Source organism: Panicum virgatum, chromosome 2N, assembly GCF_016808335.1.
Source record: "Panicum virgatum strain AP13 chromosome 2N, P.virgatum_v5, whole genome shotgun sequence".
NCBI classification, from domain to species: domain Eukaryota; kingdom Viridiplantae; phylum Streptophyta; class Magnoliopsida; order Poales; family Poaceae; genus Panicum; species Panicum virgatum.
Genome location: NC_053146.1, coordinates 60,565,958 through 60,577,568, shown reverse-complemented (window position 1 = coordinate 60,577,568; position 11,611 = coordinate 60,565,958). Strand labels below are relative to the sequence as shown.

Here is an 11,611-nt window from a genome sequence, read left to right as displayed (position 1 = left end):
TTTCTTAGATAATGGAAAGATTATTCGGCTTCACCCTCCTTGTCAAGGAGGGATCAGACCAACCTTATTACAAGCAGTAGCAACCACACCATATTCTTACAACGTAATTAAAGTATGAAGCATGCTTATTGGAAGCCAATCCGTAAACTAAAAGACCATCCATGGGATGTGAAGAAACAGATAGCCGACATCTCCAGCAAACGACATGCCTGAATCAACCTCTCTTTTTTATCTTCACTGCGCTGCAACTGCGTCCAATGGCATAACCAATACGTTCCCCTGAATAAAACCGATAAAAAAGTTTTCGGTTGACATTTGTTAAAAAACAATATCATTCCTATGAGCCAAATCGCCCAACACATAGCCGATATGCCTGTCAATAAATATAAATTTGGTTTAAGACCCCCTTGTTTTAGCCAATGATTAAATAAATCATCAACATCCTTAGGTGGTGCTAAACCAAAAACTAAGTGAATAGCACGCCAAAAAAATCTAGCGTAAGCGCAATCAAAAAAAATGTGTTGGATAGTTTCCTCCCGGTTACAGAAGCTGCACACTTTACTTCTAATCCAATTTTGCCTAGCTAAATTATCCTTTGTAAGTAACACACCCCTTTTCAAGTACCACATAAAGATTTTAATCTTTAAAGTTAATTTTGCATGTCAAATTTCTTGTGTAACCTTTATACCATTATTAACAAGAGTTTTATACATAGAGTGTACCGTGAAGCAGCCATTAGCTTGTAGGGACCAAATGAAGGTATCCCTCCCCTCTTGTAAATTAATGTTCAACAACATATCCACTATACGGAGCCAGTCATGTAGTTTATCCCCCACCAAAGCTCTCCTAAAGGAGATATTTAGTGGTGTGGTGCTAAACACTTTGGCTACCGTAGCGTGTCGTCGGCGAACAATGTTAAACAGAGAAGGAAATTGGGTCTTCAATGTCCGGTTGCCCAGCCATATGTCTTCCCAAAATCGTATTTGTGAGCCATCTTTAAGCGAAAAACGTCCCAAGCTAAGAAACTTATCCTTCACCCCCATTAGACTAGTCCAAAAATATGAATCTCTAGGCTTTTCATTGACTTGCCCTAGAGTTTTATCCTTTAGATATTTATTCCGCAACAACTCTTGCCAAATACCTTCTTCATTGCATAGTTTAAACAACCATTTACTAAGCAGACATTTATTTTGAATATCTAAATTTTGTATTCCCAAACCACCTTGTTCTTTTGGTTGGCACATCAAGGGCCACTTAACTAGTCTGTACTTTTTCTTATGTTGGTCGTTTTGCCAGAAAAACCTTGATCTATAATACTCAATTTTTCTAAGGACTCCTCTTGGGACCTCAAAAAAAAAGAGCATAAACATAGGTAAGCTGGACAAAACGGAGTTAATCAGAACCAACCTACCACCTACAGATAATAGCTTGCCTTTCCAACCACTCAGTCTTTTCTCAATCCTATCCTCAATTATTTTCCAATCATTGTTGCTAAGCTTTCTGAAATAAATAGGAATTCCTAGGTAGCGAAATGGATATGAGCCAAGCTTGCAACCGAATAGACTTGAGTGCACTAATTCGTGTTGTTTTGCTTGACCAAAGCAAAATATCTCACTTTTGTGGAAGTTTATTTTAAGGCCAGATAATTGTTCAAAGACACATAACAGAAGTTTGATGTTCTTTGCTTTGTCAATATCATGGTCCAAAAAAATAATTGTATCATCTGCGTATTGCAAGATAGATAATCCCTCTTCTACAAAGTGTGGTACAACCCCTTTCACTTGCCCATCTTCCTTAGCTCTGGCAATGATGATAGCCAGCATATCAACCACTATATTAAATAGTATTGGCGATAGTGGATCACCTTGTCGAAGCCCCTTTTTAGTTTGGAAATATGAGCCTATTTGATCATTCACCTTTATTCCCACATTCCCTCCTTTTGTAAACGCTTCTATCCATTTGCACCAAACATCAGAGAATCCTTTCATTCTTAGAGTTTGTTGTAAGAAATTCAATTTCACATTATCATAAGCTTTTTCAAAATCAATCTTAAAAATAATCCCATCTTGTTTTTTCGAATGTAATTCATGTAAGGTCTCGTGTAGGATAATAGCCCCTTCCATTATATTTCTTCCTGGTAAGAAAGCTGTTTGTGATGGTCTGATAACCTTTTGGGCTACTTTTACAATTCTATTCGTGGCTACTTTTGTAAATATTTTGAAACTAACATTCAACAAACATATAGGTCTATATTGTTGAATTTGTTTCGCATCATTGCCTTTAGGCAGCAATATTATTGTCCCGAAGTTTAGGCTGTGGAGAGGCAGAGTACCATTATGGAAATCCTCGAATAATGCCATCAAGTCATCTTTGATAACGTGCCAAAAAGCTTGATAGAACTCAGAGGGGAAACCATCTGGACCCGGAGCCTTATTATGCTCCATCTGAAAGATTGCTTCCTTCACCTCTACTTCAGAGAACTTTTGTATTAGTAATTCATTTTCCTCGCTTGAGACTTGTGGGATGTCATCACGACGTGACTCATCCATCGACACATAGGTCCCCCTGGAAGGTCCAAAAAGATTCTTGTAATATTTAGTGATATACTTTTTTAACTCAGTATCACCGCATATCACACCTTCCTCCTGGTCAAGCTGGAAAATCCTTGTTTTTCTATGTTTACCGCTAGCCACTAATTGAAAATATTTAGTATTTGCATCACCTTCTAAAAGATCCCGAGTTTTTGCCCGCTGGTACCATTTTAGTTCTTCTTCCCTTAGAAGTTCTGCTAGTCTCTCATTCAGTACATGTTTCAAATTTACCTCCTGAGATGTTAGCAACATTGTTTCAGCTTTGTTATCTAGCTCGTCCAGTTTTTCCAGCAATGTTTTCTTCTCCTTTTTATATGCACCACTTACATTTTTAGCCCAACCCCTTAAATATTGGCGCAATCTTCTAATTTTTGCTTGCCATTTCTCTAAAGGAGTGTGTCCGTCGTTCACACTCAACCAGATATATCTCACCATATCCATAAACCCATCACGTAGCAACCATCCCAATTCAAACTTGAACATAGGAGGACAAGTACTAGTAGCTGGATCTCCTGTGTTTAGGAACAATGGAGTATGGTCAGATATCTCTCGAGTTAAAGCTTGGATAGTTGTACGTGGAAACTTGGACTCCCGATCCGTGCAAGCCAATACTCTATCTAGTTTTTCAAAGGTCTGGTTTTGCCGGTTATTGGACCAAGTAAATTGCCTATCCATCAAAGCTAGTTCTCTGTAATTAAATGCATCGATAATTGCATTAAACAGGAATGGCCACCTATCATTGTAATTTGAGTTGTTCTTTTCATTGGGTCCTCTAATAATATTAAAGTCACCGCCTATAATAATAGGTAAGGTTTCTTTAGTACATAGTTGAACCAACTCAGTTAAAAATGCCTCTTTAAACTCATTTTGTGCAGCCCCATATACCGAAACTAAATTCCACTGAAAACCATCTTCCTTGTTTCTAATTCTGAACTTACAAAGTACTCTCCTTCCTCTATTTCCCCCACGTCAAAAGTTCCTAAATTAATTCCCACCAGCATGCCACCAGAACGACCCCTAGGAGGCTTAGTATGCCACAAAAACTCTTTCCCAGCACAGAAGTTTTTGAGAAACGAGTCTGAGAAGGCTCTCCTCCCTATCTCCGATAAAGCCATAAAGTCTAGCCCTTTTTCTTTAGTTAAATCTGAAAGGAACTGATATTTTTTTGTGTCCCCCAAACCATTAGAATTCCAGAAAATACCTTTCATTTATACTTGATATATCAAACCGTGTTTTTAACTTTTTTAATCCTTTTTTTCTTCTTGCTTGAAGCTGATTTTTTCCGGTGGGATGTGGGCTGTAGAGCAAGTTCTAACTCACAGTCAACATCACTCGCTCCCTCTACTAGGTTCCCGCATAATGTTTCCAAAGCAATAGGATCAAACTCTTCCACATTTTCTAAAATCTCTTCTGAATCATTTAGAATAACCTTATCAACTCGGCAGCTTTAAGATCACTAACAAAAGAGCTAACATTAACAGAAGAACTTATAGATATTCCAACATTACTGATATTAGAAAGAACAATTGACTCATCAAGCAAAGTAAACGAAATGCCGTTACCTTTGTTCTGTGGGACATCCAGGTTCTTGTTTGCCTTTAATTTAGACGCCTTTTCCACTGAATCAACATCCGTCGTTGCTGCACTTCTGTTGCTACTGCGAGTAGGAGTGGCATACGGATTGGCCGGGAGGTTCTTTGGCTTAGATTGTTGTTGGCTTTTCATTCCAAAGTCATCAACGCCAGCCATCAGTGGCTCGGCCAACAAGGACTCATTTGGACCAGTAGGTGATGAGGCTACCACTGGTTTAATGGTCTCTGTTGTATTTTGTTTATGGATTTTCTGACCAGTCCCAGTTTGGGAGTTTCCAGCCTGAGTATCCATCTTACTGTTGCTGCTAGCATTTCTATCCTTTCCTCCTGTATTTTCTTTACCATCACCCCCCTCTAAATTGTCACCATTATCCTCACCACCATGTCCTGTTGGGTCAATATCCATGTCAATTGGCATAGGATTGTTCTCCTCACCTTCAAATTCCACTCTAAACGGTAGTTCGTAAACATAGTCCCCGATTAACACATCCACCAAATTTGGGATGAGTTCAGGGTCCAGCACCGCTACCTTCAACCTAGCCACATTATGCTCCTTTGTAAATTTCATATCCACCATTTGTGTTGCGCCCAGCATGGAACCTACAGCTCATATGACAGGGAATTCCATAAGCTCTTTAGGGAGGCCCCGGAATTGAACCCAAGCTTTCGGTATCTCATACCTATAGATATTTTTATCCATAGTTTCCTCGATCTCCATTGTAGCTTCCACATTTTTTGCTACCACCGGACCCCACAGTACCATCCGATGCAATTCATCACTTGATGGGAACATGGTCGTAAACATGTTCTGGCCCTTCTCCTCGACAATCCAAGAACCCTTGTAGCTAGGTAGTAGACGGTCGAGCTCCACCACGACCTGAGCCGCAGTCATGGAACCTTTTGTGACCTTCACCACCGCCAATCTGTTATCAGATTTCACTTGTTGTTTGCCTTCAAAAGGAATGTAATAAAAACCAAGCCTTTCTACTGCGTAGCCACACAGAATCGCTGTAGGTTTGGCACCCTTTTGGTATGGGCAAGCCTTTGTGACGTGATTACCACTGTCACACATACCACAGCTAATCACCGTAGTGCACTCGGTATTTACATGGCCTTTTGTCAAGCATCTGTAACAATATGGTTTGCCTTTGCCTTTTGTTATCCCTGGTGCAACTACACCTTCCCCTGCCACTTGCATTTCTGATTTTTGATTAGCCAAAGACTCCTGACCAACCTCAGCCACTACGGGAGCACTAGCAGAAGCAGATAAAGCAACTGGCACAACAGATGGTGATGCTGTTTGATGGTTACCTTTTGATTTGCTCCTAGAAAAAAGAGAGATGTACTTACAGATTGTTTGTGTAGTAGTGGAACCTACAGGCCACTTAGAATTTCACATGCGTCATTAGCTAGCTAGATGCTGAAAATCAATGGCTAACAATAACCATCGCATCTTATGATTTCAGGGACAATGAGGAGCACCGCCGCTGCATCACCGCCTGTCTTGTTAACGGCTCTAACATTCAGCAGAGAGAGCGAACCAAGTGTAGACCGAAGGACGACACAAGCGAGGGGCTGGCGCCGGCGTGGTGGGAGAGCTTCCACTTCCTCCTCTACGATGTGCTTGAGTGTGAGTGCGACTGCATCTTGTGCAGGATCGGTCATCACATCGTTGCAGACAGAACGAGCGCGCTCTTCAACTATGGAGCCATCTTCAAGTACGTGCCACCGGACGGCGCGTGTCGCCACCCGTCGGCTCCAAGCTACATCGTCGCCTTCCGAGGCACCATGCGACGGGATGCCACGACTCTGGGCGATATGCGCCTCAACCTCAGCATCCTGCTCAACAAGCAGCACTTATGCACCGCTTCAGGGATGCACGCGAACGGGTAGCGAATCTCCTGAGCTCCATCGTCGTCCCCAATAGCGGCGCCACCGGCAACCGCTTGGTTTGGCTCGCGGGGCACTCGCTTGGCGCGTCGATAGCGCTGGACGTGGGGCGTCACATGATGAACAAAATGGAGACGAACATGCCTAGCTTCCTATTCAACCCACCACAGGTATCGCTGCCTGCGGTGATCGACAACAAGCTGCCCATGGCGGAGGTGGCGACGAGGGTTTTGCACACCACGAGCTACATCGTGAAGCACGGACTGGGTAAAGTGTGGGACCGAAGCCGACGACCAGAGGGGGGGTGAATGGGAGCCGATCAAAATTTCTTCCGAAATTCAAACCGTCGGCCTAAATCCCGAAAATCACCCAAGCCCTCAAGCGTTCTAGTCAAAGTTTGGAATAGCTATGGAAAAGCTAAACCAACACAAAAGGCTTCGAACGAGCGAGCGAAACCACGAAGCAAATCGGAAGCGAATCGGGAAAACTGCAGAACTGATCTGCCTTGACCGGTCTGACCGGTGCACTGGACCGGTCTGACCAGTGCGCTGGACCGGTCTGACCGGTCGTGCCTCCCGGTCTGACCGGTAGCACCCAGAAAACCCCCGAGAAATTGGATTCAAATGGTGAATCCCGAGCAAACGACCACGAAAACCAATGAAACTTGGGGGATTGCTTCGCCCCTACCCCGTGAACATATCCTCAAAAGATCTCGTCCTAAAGATCAACGAATCGTGAGAATTATGGAGGAGATCAAAAGGGATTGGGGTTTTCTCAAGAACTCAAGAAATCGAATTCGAACACGCCAGTGATTCCAGAGGGTTTAGGACAGAGTTAGAAGCACGGGAATCACAGCAAAGAACTTATAGCCTCCTCTCAATCAAGTGTGCCAAAAACGAAATCGAAAATCCATTGCACAAGGCACAAAACCAGGGGATTGAATCGAATTAAAAAGCCCAGAGGGCACGAGGAGGATAGGGCCTCCTTTCCCAATCAAATCCCTTATAAGGTTTCAACAATCCATGGACAAAATCAACTCAAACGAGAGGAACAGAGGGAGAGAGACGCAGGGGCGGCGGCCTGGAGAAACAGAGAGTCAACGAACAGATTACAAAAGCCGCTATTAACCTAACACAAGTGAAGGGGTATTTATACCCGCGGGACCGGTCAGACCGGTACGCTGGACCGGTCAGACCGGTTGGTTAGACCGGTCAGACCGGTGCCAGGGACCGGTCAGACCGGTTGGCCTGCAGCACCCCCTGTACACGATCTCATCCGACGGTCGAGGTTCTTTCTTTGAAACGAAGTCTTCTCCGCGATGCCGCCGTCTTGATGAAGATCCAGTCCGCGGTTTTGGAGGGTCCGCGAAACCCGGGTAGATGGCCGGTTTTGAGAAAACCGCCAAAACCTCACGCGCGGGAAGATTCCCGCCTCCGCGCCGTGGCCCTAGACGCCGTTCCCGCCTCGGCCTTCTGACGGTCCTAGACGCCGCCCGACGCCCGTCACTTCCTCGCCCGCAGCGAGGCCCTAGACGCCGTCGACGCCCGTCGCCTCCGTCAGTCCCGAGACCGACGCCCGTGCCTCCACGACTTGGCGTCTTCAACCGCCGTCCGCCTCCTTGGTTTTGTGGCGCAAACCAAGAAACCCGCCTTCCGTCGCCGCTTGCGCCCTCGATCCAGGAGTGGACGCCACAGCTGCCGCCCGGTCCGAGCTCCGGTCCCGGCTGCCCTTCACCGTCGTCCACCGCACGGTCCATCGGCCACAGCACCTCCACGGCAGCTCCCCGTCGACACTCGACGCCCGTGTACCTGCAATCCAAAGACCAAGCGCACGGTCACACCGCATGGTTGACAATTCACTCATCACAAGCAGGATAGAGTACCCTCGTTCCTCATAAAATTCTCAAGCCCCACAGGAAGAACATGGAGGAACAGTTCAAGCAGCTATCGCCGTGGGTGCCGAACCTGTACGTGCACTAGGGGGACATCATCTGCATGGGCTTCATCTACTACTTCGAACAGCGGGAGCGGATGCAGGAGCTGTTGCCCCGCGTGGCCGCGTCGGGCACAACGCTGTCCTACCGGGACATGTGCCGCGCTCTGCTCGGCGTGCAGCAGAACGAACGACCGCACCTCCTGCCATCCGCGATGCTGTGGAAGAACCAGAGCTCAGTTGGCAACCCGCACAAGCTCCGGCAGTGGTGGCTGCCACAAGGCCCGGAACTGGTGTTGAGCCGCAAGGCATACAAATGGCCTGCTTAGCTTCTCTCTCTCTCTCTCTCTCTCTCTCTCTCTCTCTCTCTCTCTCTCTCTCTCTATATATATATATATATATATATATATATATATATGGCCCGGATTCAGTGGATGGATGCTTGTAATTTTAAATTTATGTTTTATGAATTTGCGTGTGGTATTCAAGCCATGAATTATATTAAAGTATAATAATTTAAAATTAGAGTCAAGAGTGTATGCACAATTATTATATTTTAAATTTATGTTTTATGAATTTGTGTGAGTGGTATATATGCTCACCTTTGTACTATCGGTTTTTATCTCCGAGCAAGGCATGAATCTATACTATAAAGGATGAAAGAATGAGATACAATTGTCACCAATTTTAGTCCACGCACCCCCTCACAAAACACATCTTAATGGCTCACATGTCTCGGACATGATGGCTCATTCGCACGCTCTTGGAGTTTTGCAGAGAGCGGGCTGCGGGCTACAGAGAGGCGAGTGAGGCGACGCGCCATGACGGTGGGAGGAACCGAGGAAGTGAAGCCGGTGCCAGATTATATTAGGATGGGGGTAACGGCACGCGCACCGCAGCCTGCATGGAGTGCTCGCTCCGCTCCCCGTCGTCTCTCACTCCTCGCCGCATCGATTCAGCCTATTGAACCATGGGGCCAGAACGGCCACATGGTGAGAGGTAGCTGTTGGCTGCAGTGGCGCAGTCCTCAAGGGGAGCGCGGAACAAAACCGTGTCGTCTCATACGCGATTGCCCACCAGGGATAGCAACGCGCGCCGGCCGACACACTTTCCTTTTGAGCAGGGGTAACCCAGCTGCAGGAGGGGATCCAGCGTAGGGGCAAGGCCCCCGGGGCTGGCCCCCCTGACCCCATGAACCCCCCCCCCCCCCCCCCTTGCGTTTTGTTTTTCGTGATCTTGCTATGGATCTCCATGGATTGCAGAGATTGGGGTATCTTTTAGGGAGCAGAGATTGGGGATATTTTTTTGTGTGTGTTTCATCATGGATGCACAGATTGGTCTTGTAAATTTCTCTTAGGGGCCAGTGCGTTCTTACCTCTATTTCTACCATGAATTGTGATTTTGCTTTTATTTTTCCAATCTTTATTATTTTACACCCTGTTTTATCAAAACAAAGAGAGTTTACTCCTACTCCATTAACAGGACTTAACCATGTGAATTGGGCTGGTAAAAGATGAGTTTACCCTCGTGTTTTTGCCCCTGTTTTTTAAACACTTTGTGATTTTACCCTATTTGGCATTAAACACATGGATAACATTTTATTAGATAGGAGAAATAATTTTATCAACTAAAGTCAGCAAGATTAAAGCTGGGCAGTAAGAAAAATTTTAAGAACATTATATAAAGTCCAGATGGGGACTTCCTTGTCCACCTCCTGCACCCCGCCCGCCCGCCCCCACTCCCTGGCCAAGCCCCACGCTTGAGCACTCACGGCCGCTCTCGCTCCCTCCTTGCGGGGTCTCGCTCCCCAAAGCCGCAACATGATCCGTTACCATCTCTAAGGGACTGTTTGGAACACAGGAATAGGAACAAAAATGCAGGAATAGGAGGAGTGTGTAGTGGTAAAATAGAGGAAAGGAAAAATGCAGGAACTAACTAAGAAGTGATGTTTGGAACGCAGGAATAAAAACACAGGAAAATTCACTTTTGATGGATCCCATGGTAGTGATTAACACAGGAAACAATGAAGGCAGTACTCCGCTCCGTGTGGAAGCATGCTGTGGCCAGATTAATTGGTTTCTCTCTTTCTCCATGTGGGTGTTGTCTCAGGCAACCACGAAAACTTCAAGAGTTCAAGTCCCAGTGAATGTTTTGTTTCCTGTGTTTTGTGAAGGAGTGCTACTCTTTCCATCGGAATGGAAAGCTCTATTCATGCGATCCAAACAACTGGTGACGTCATCAAACCATAGGAATCTAATTCCTTTGTAATTCCTTTGAGTTTCCTCCATTCCAAACGGGGCCTAAGTGCGTGTGGACCGCAAAGAAAAATGTTAAATACGCAAATTGCAACTGTTTACACCACCTCTAAGTTCGTGTTGGACGATCGACGCGAGCCACGATACACGGATTGGATGGGTGGGTGATTGGACACTACTATAAAACGGGCTATCAGTTCAGACCAAAAATATCACTTGTTGTTTCACCCGGTACTAATATGAGCATCAGTACCGGGTGCAACAGCTAGCTGGTATTTTTGATCTGGACCAATAGCCAGGAGAGCCTTTGGCATCGGGTCAAGGCACAACCTGGTACCAATGATTAAGAATTGGCACCGGTTTGTACCAGAACCCGGAACTAATGAAAGAGATACCTTTTAGTACCGGGTGATAACACACACCGGTACTAAAAGTCGAGTTTTGGTACCGGTGGAAACCACCACCCGGTACCAAAGATGGTGCGCGGCCTCTCCGTTCAGATATTTCTAAGTTTTCGGGCATCCTCTCTCTAGTCTACCGCTCTCATTTCTCTTCCTCTCGGCTCTCTACCTTATCCTTTCCTTTGGAGTGCTGCGGGGAGTGCCGGCCGGCGCTCGGGGCGCGCGGACCGCCGCCGCGCCGCTTCCCACCCCACCCCACCACAAAGCCGAGTTCCTCTACTCCCCAAGCAGCCGAACAGAGTGGTCTCCAGAGCACTCCCCATGGCGACGGGAGCTGCGGCGTCCCCGGTCGTTCAGGTGAGCACCCACCACGACCGTGCCTTTCTCCTCTCCCCCGAGAACCGGAGTGCTCTTCGGTCTCATATGAGAGGTGCCAATTGGGTTGCTAGCTGAATGCTAACCTCTTGATTCGCGCGTCGTCCTTTGCAGACTGTGGTGCTGAGGGTGTCCATCCACTGCCATGGCTGCAAGAAGAAGGTCCGGAGGGTGCTCAAGAGCATCGAAGGTGCGTGCCTAGCTAGCTAGCTCGATGATGTCCTGGTTTGCTTGCATTTCGAGGCGTTTTTGCTGATGAATCGCGGTGGTCTCGGTTTGTGTTTTTGGTTCCAGGTGTGCAGAACGTGACGGTGGACGCCGCGCAGCACAAGGTGCCGGTGACGGCGGCAAGGATGATGCTGCGAAAGCGGCGGACAAGAAGCCGGAGGAGACGGACTTGGTGAATTTTTCCTTCTTCTTTTTTGAAACTTTTCTGAAATAGGGATCGTATGGATTGTATCGATTTTGTAAATGATTTGTGGGATCTATAAATTTTGTATCGATCGATTCAGTATTTGTGTTTGATTCTTCGAATGATTTGTGGGATCTGTAAATTTTGTATGATGGATTTAGTA

General features: G+C 46.2%; 1 long non-coding RNA gene and 1 pseudogene across 1 annotated transcript; both read left to right on the top strand.

Annotated features, from left to right (window-relative positions):
* The first annotated feature begins 5,073 nt into the window (after nt 1-5,073).
* On the top strand, nt 5,074-8,334 carry LOC120662847 (annotated as a pseudogene).
* Nucleotides 8,335-10,919: 2,585 nt separating this feature from the next.
* Nucleotides 10,920-11,611, top strand: LOC120658952. Its single transcript, XR_005668891.1, has 3 exons — nt 10,920-11,018; nt 11,151-11,226; nt 11,331-11,611. It is a non-coding gene; the product is annotated as an uncharacterized LOC120658952 (long non-coding RNA).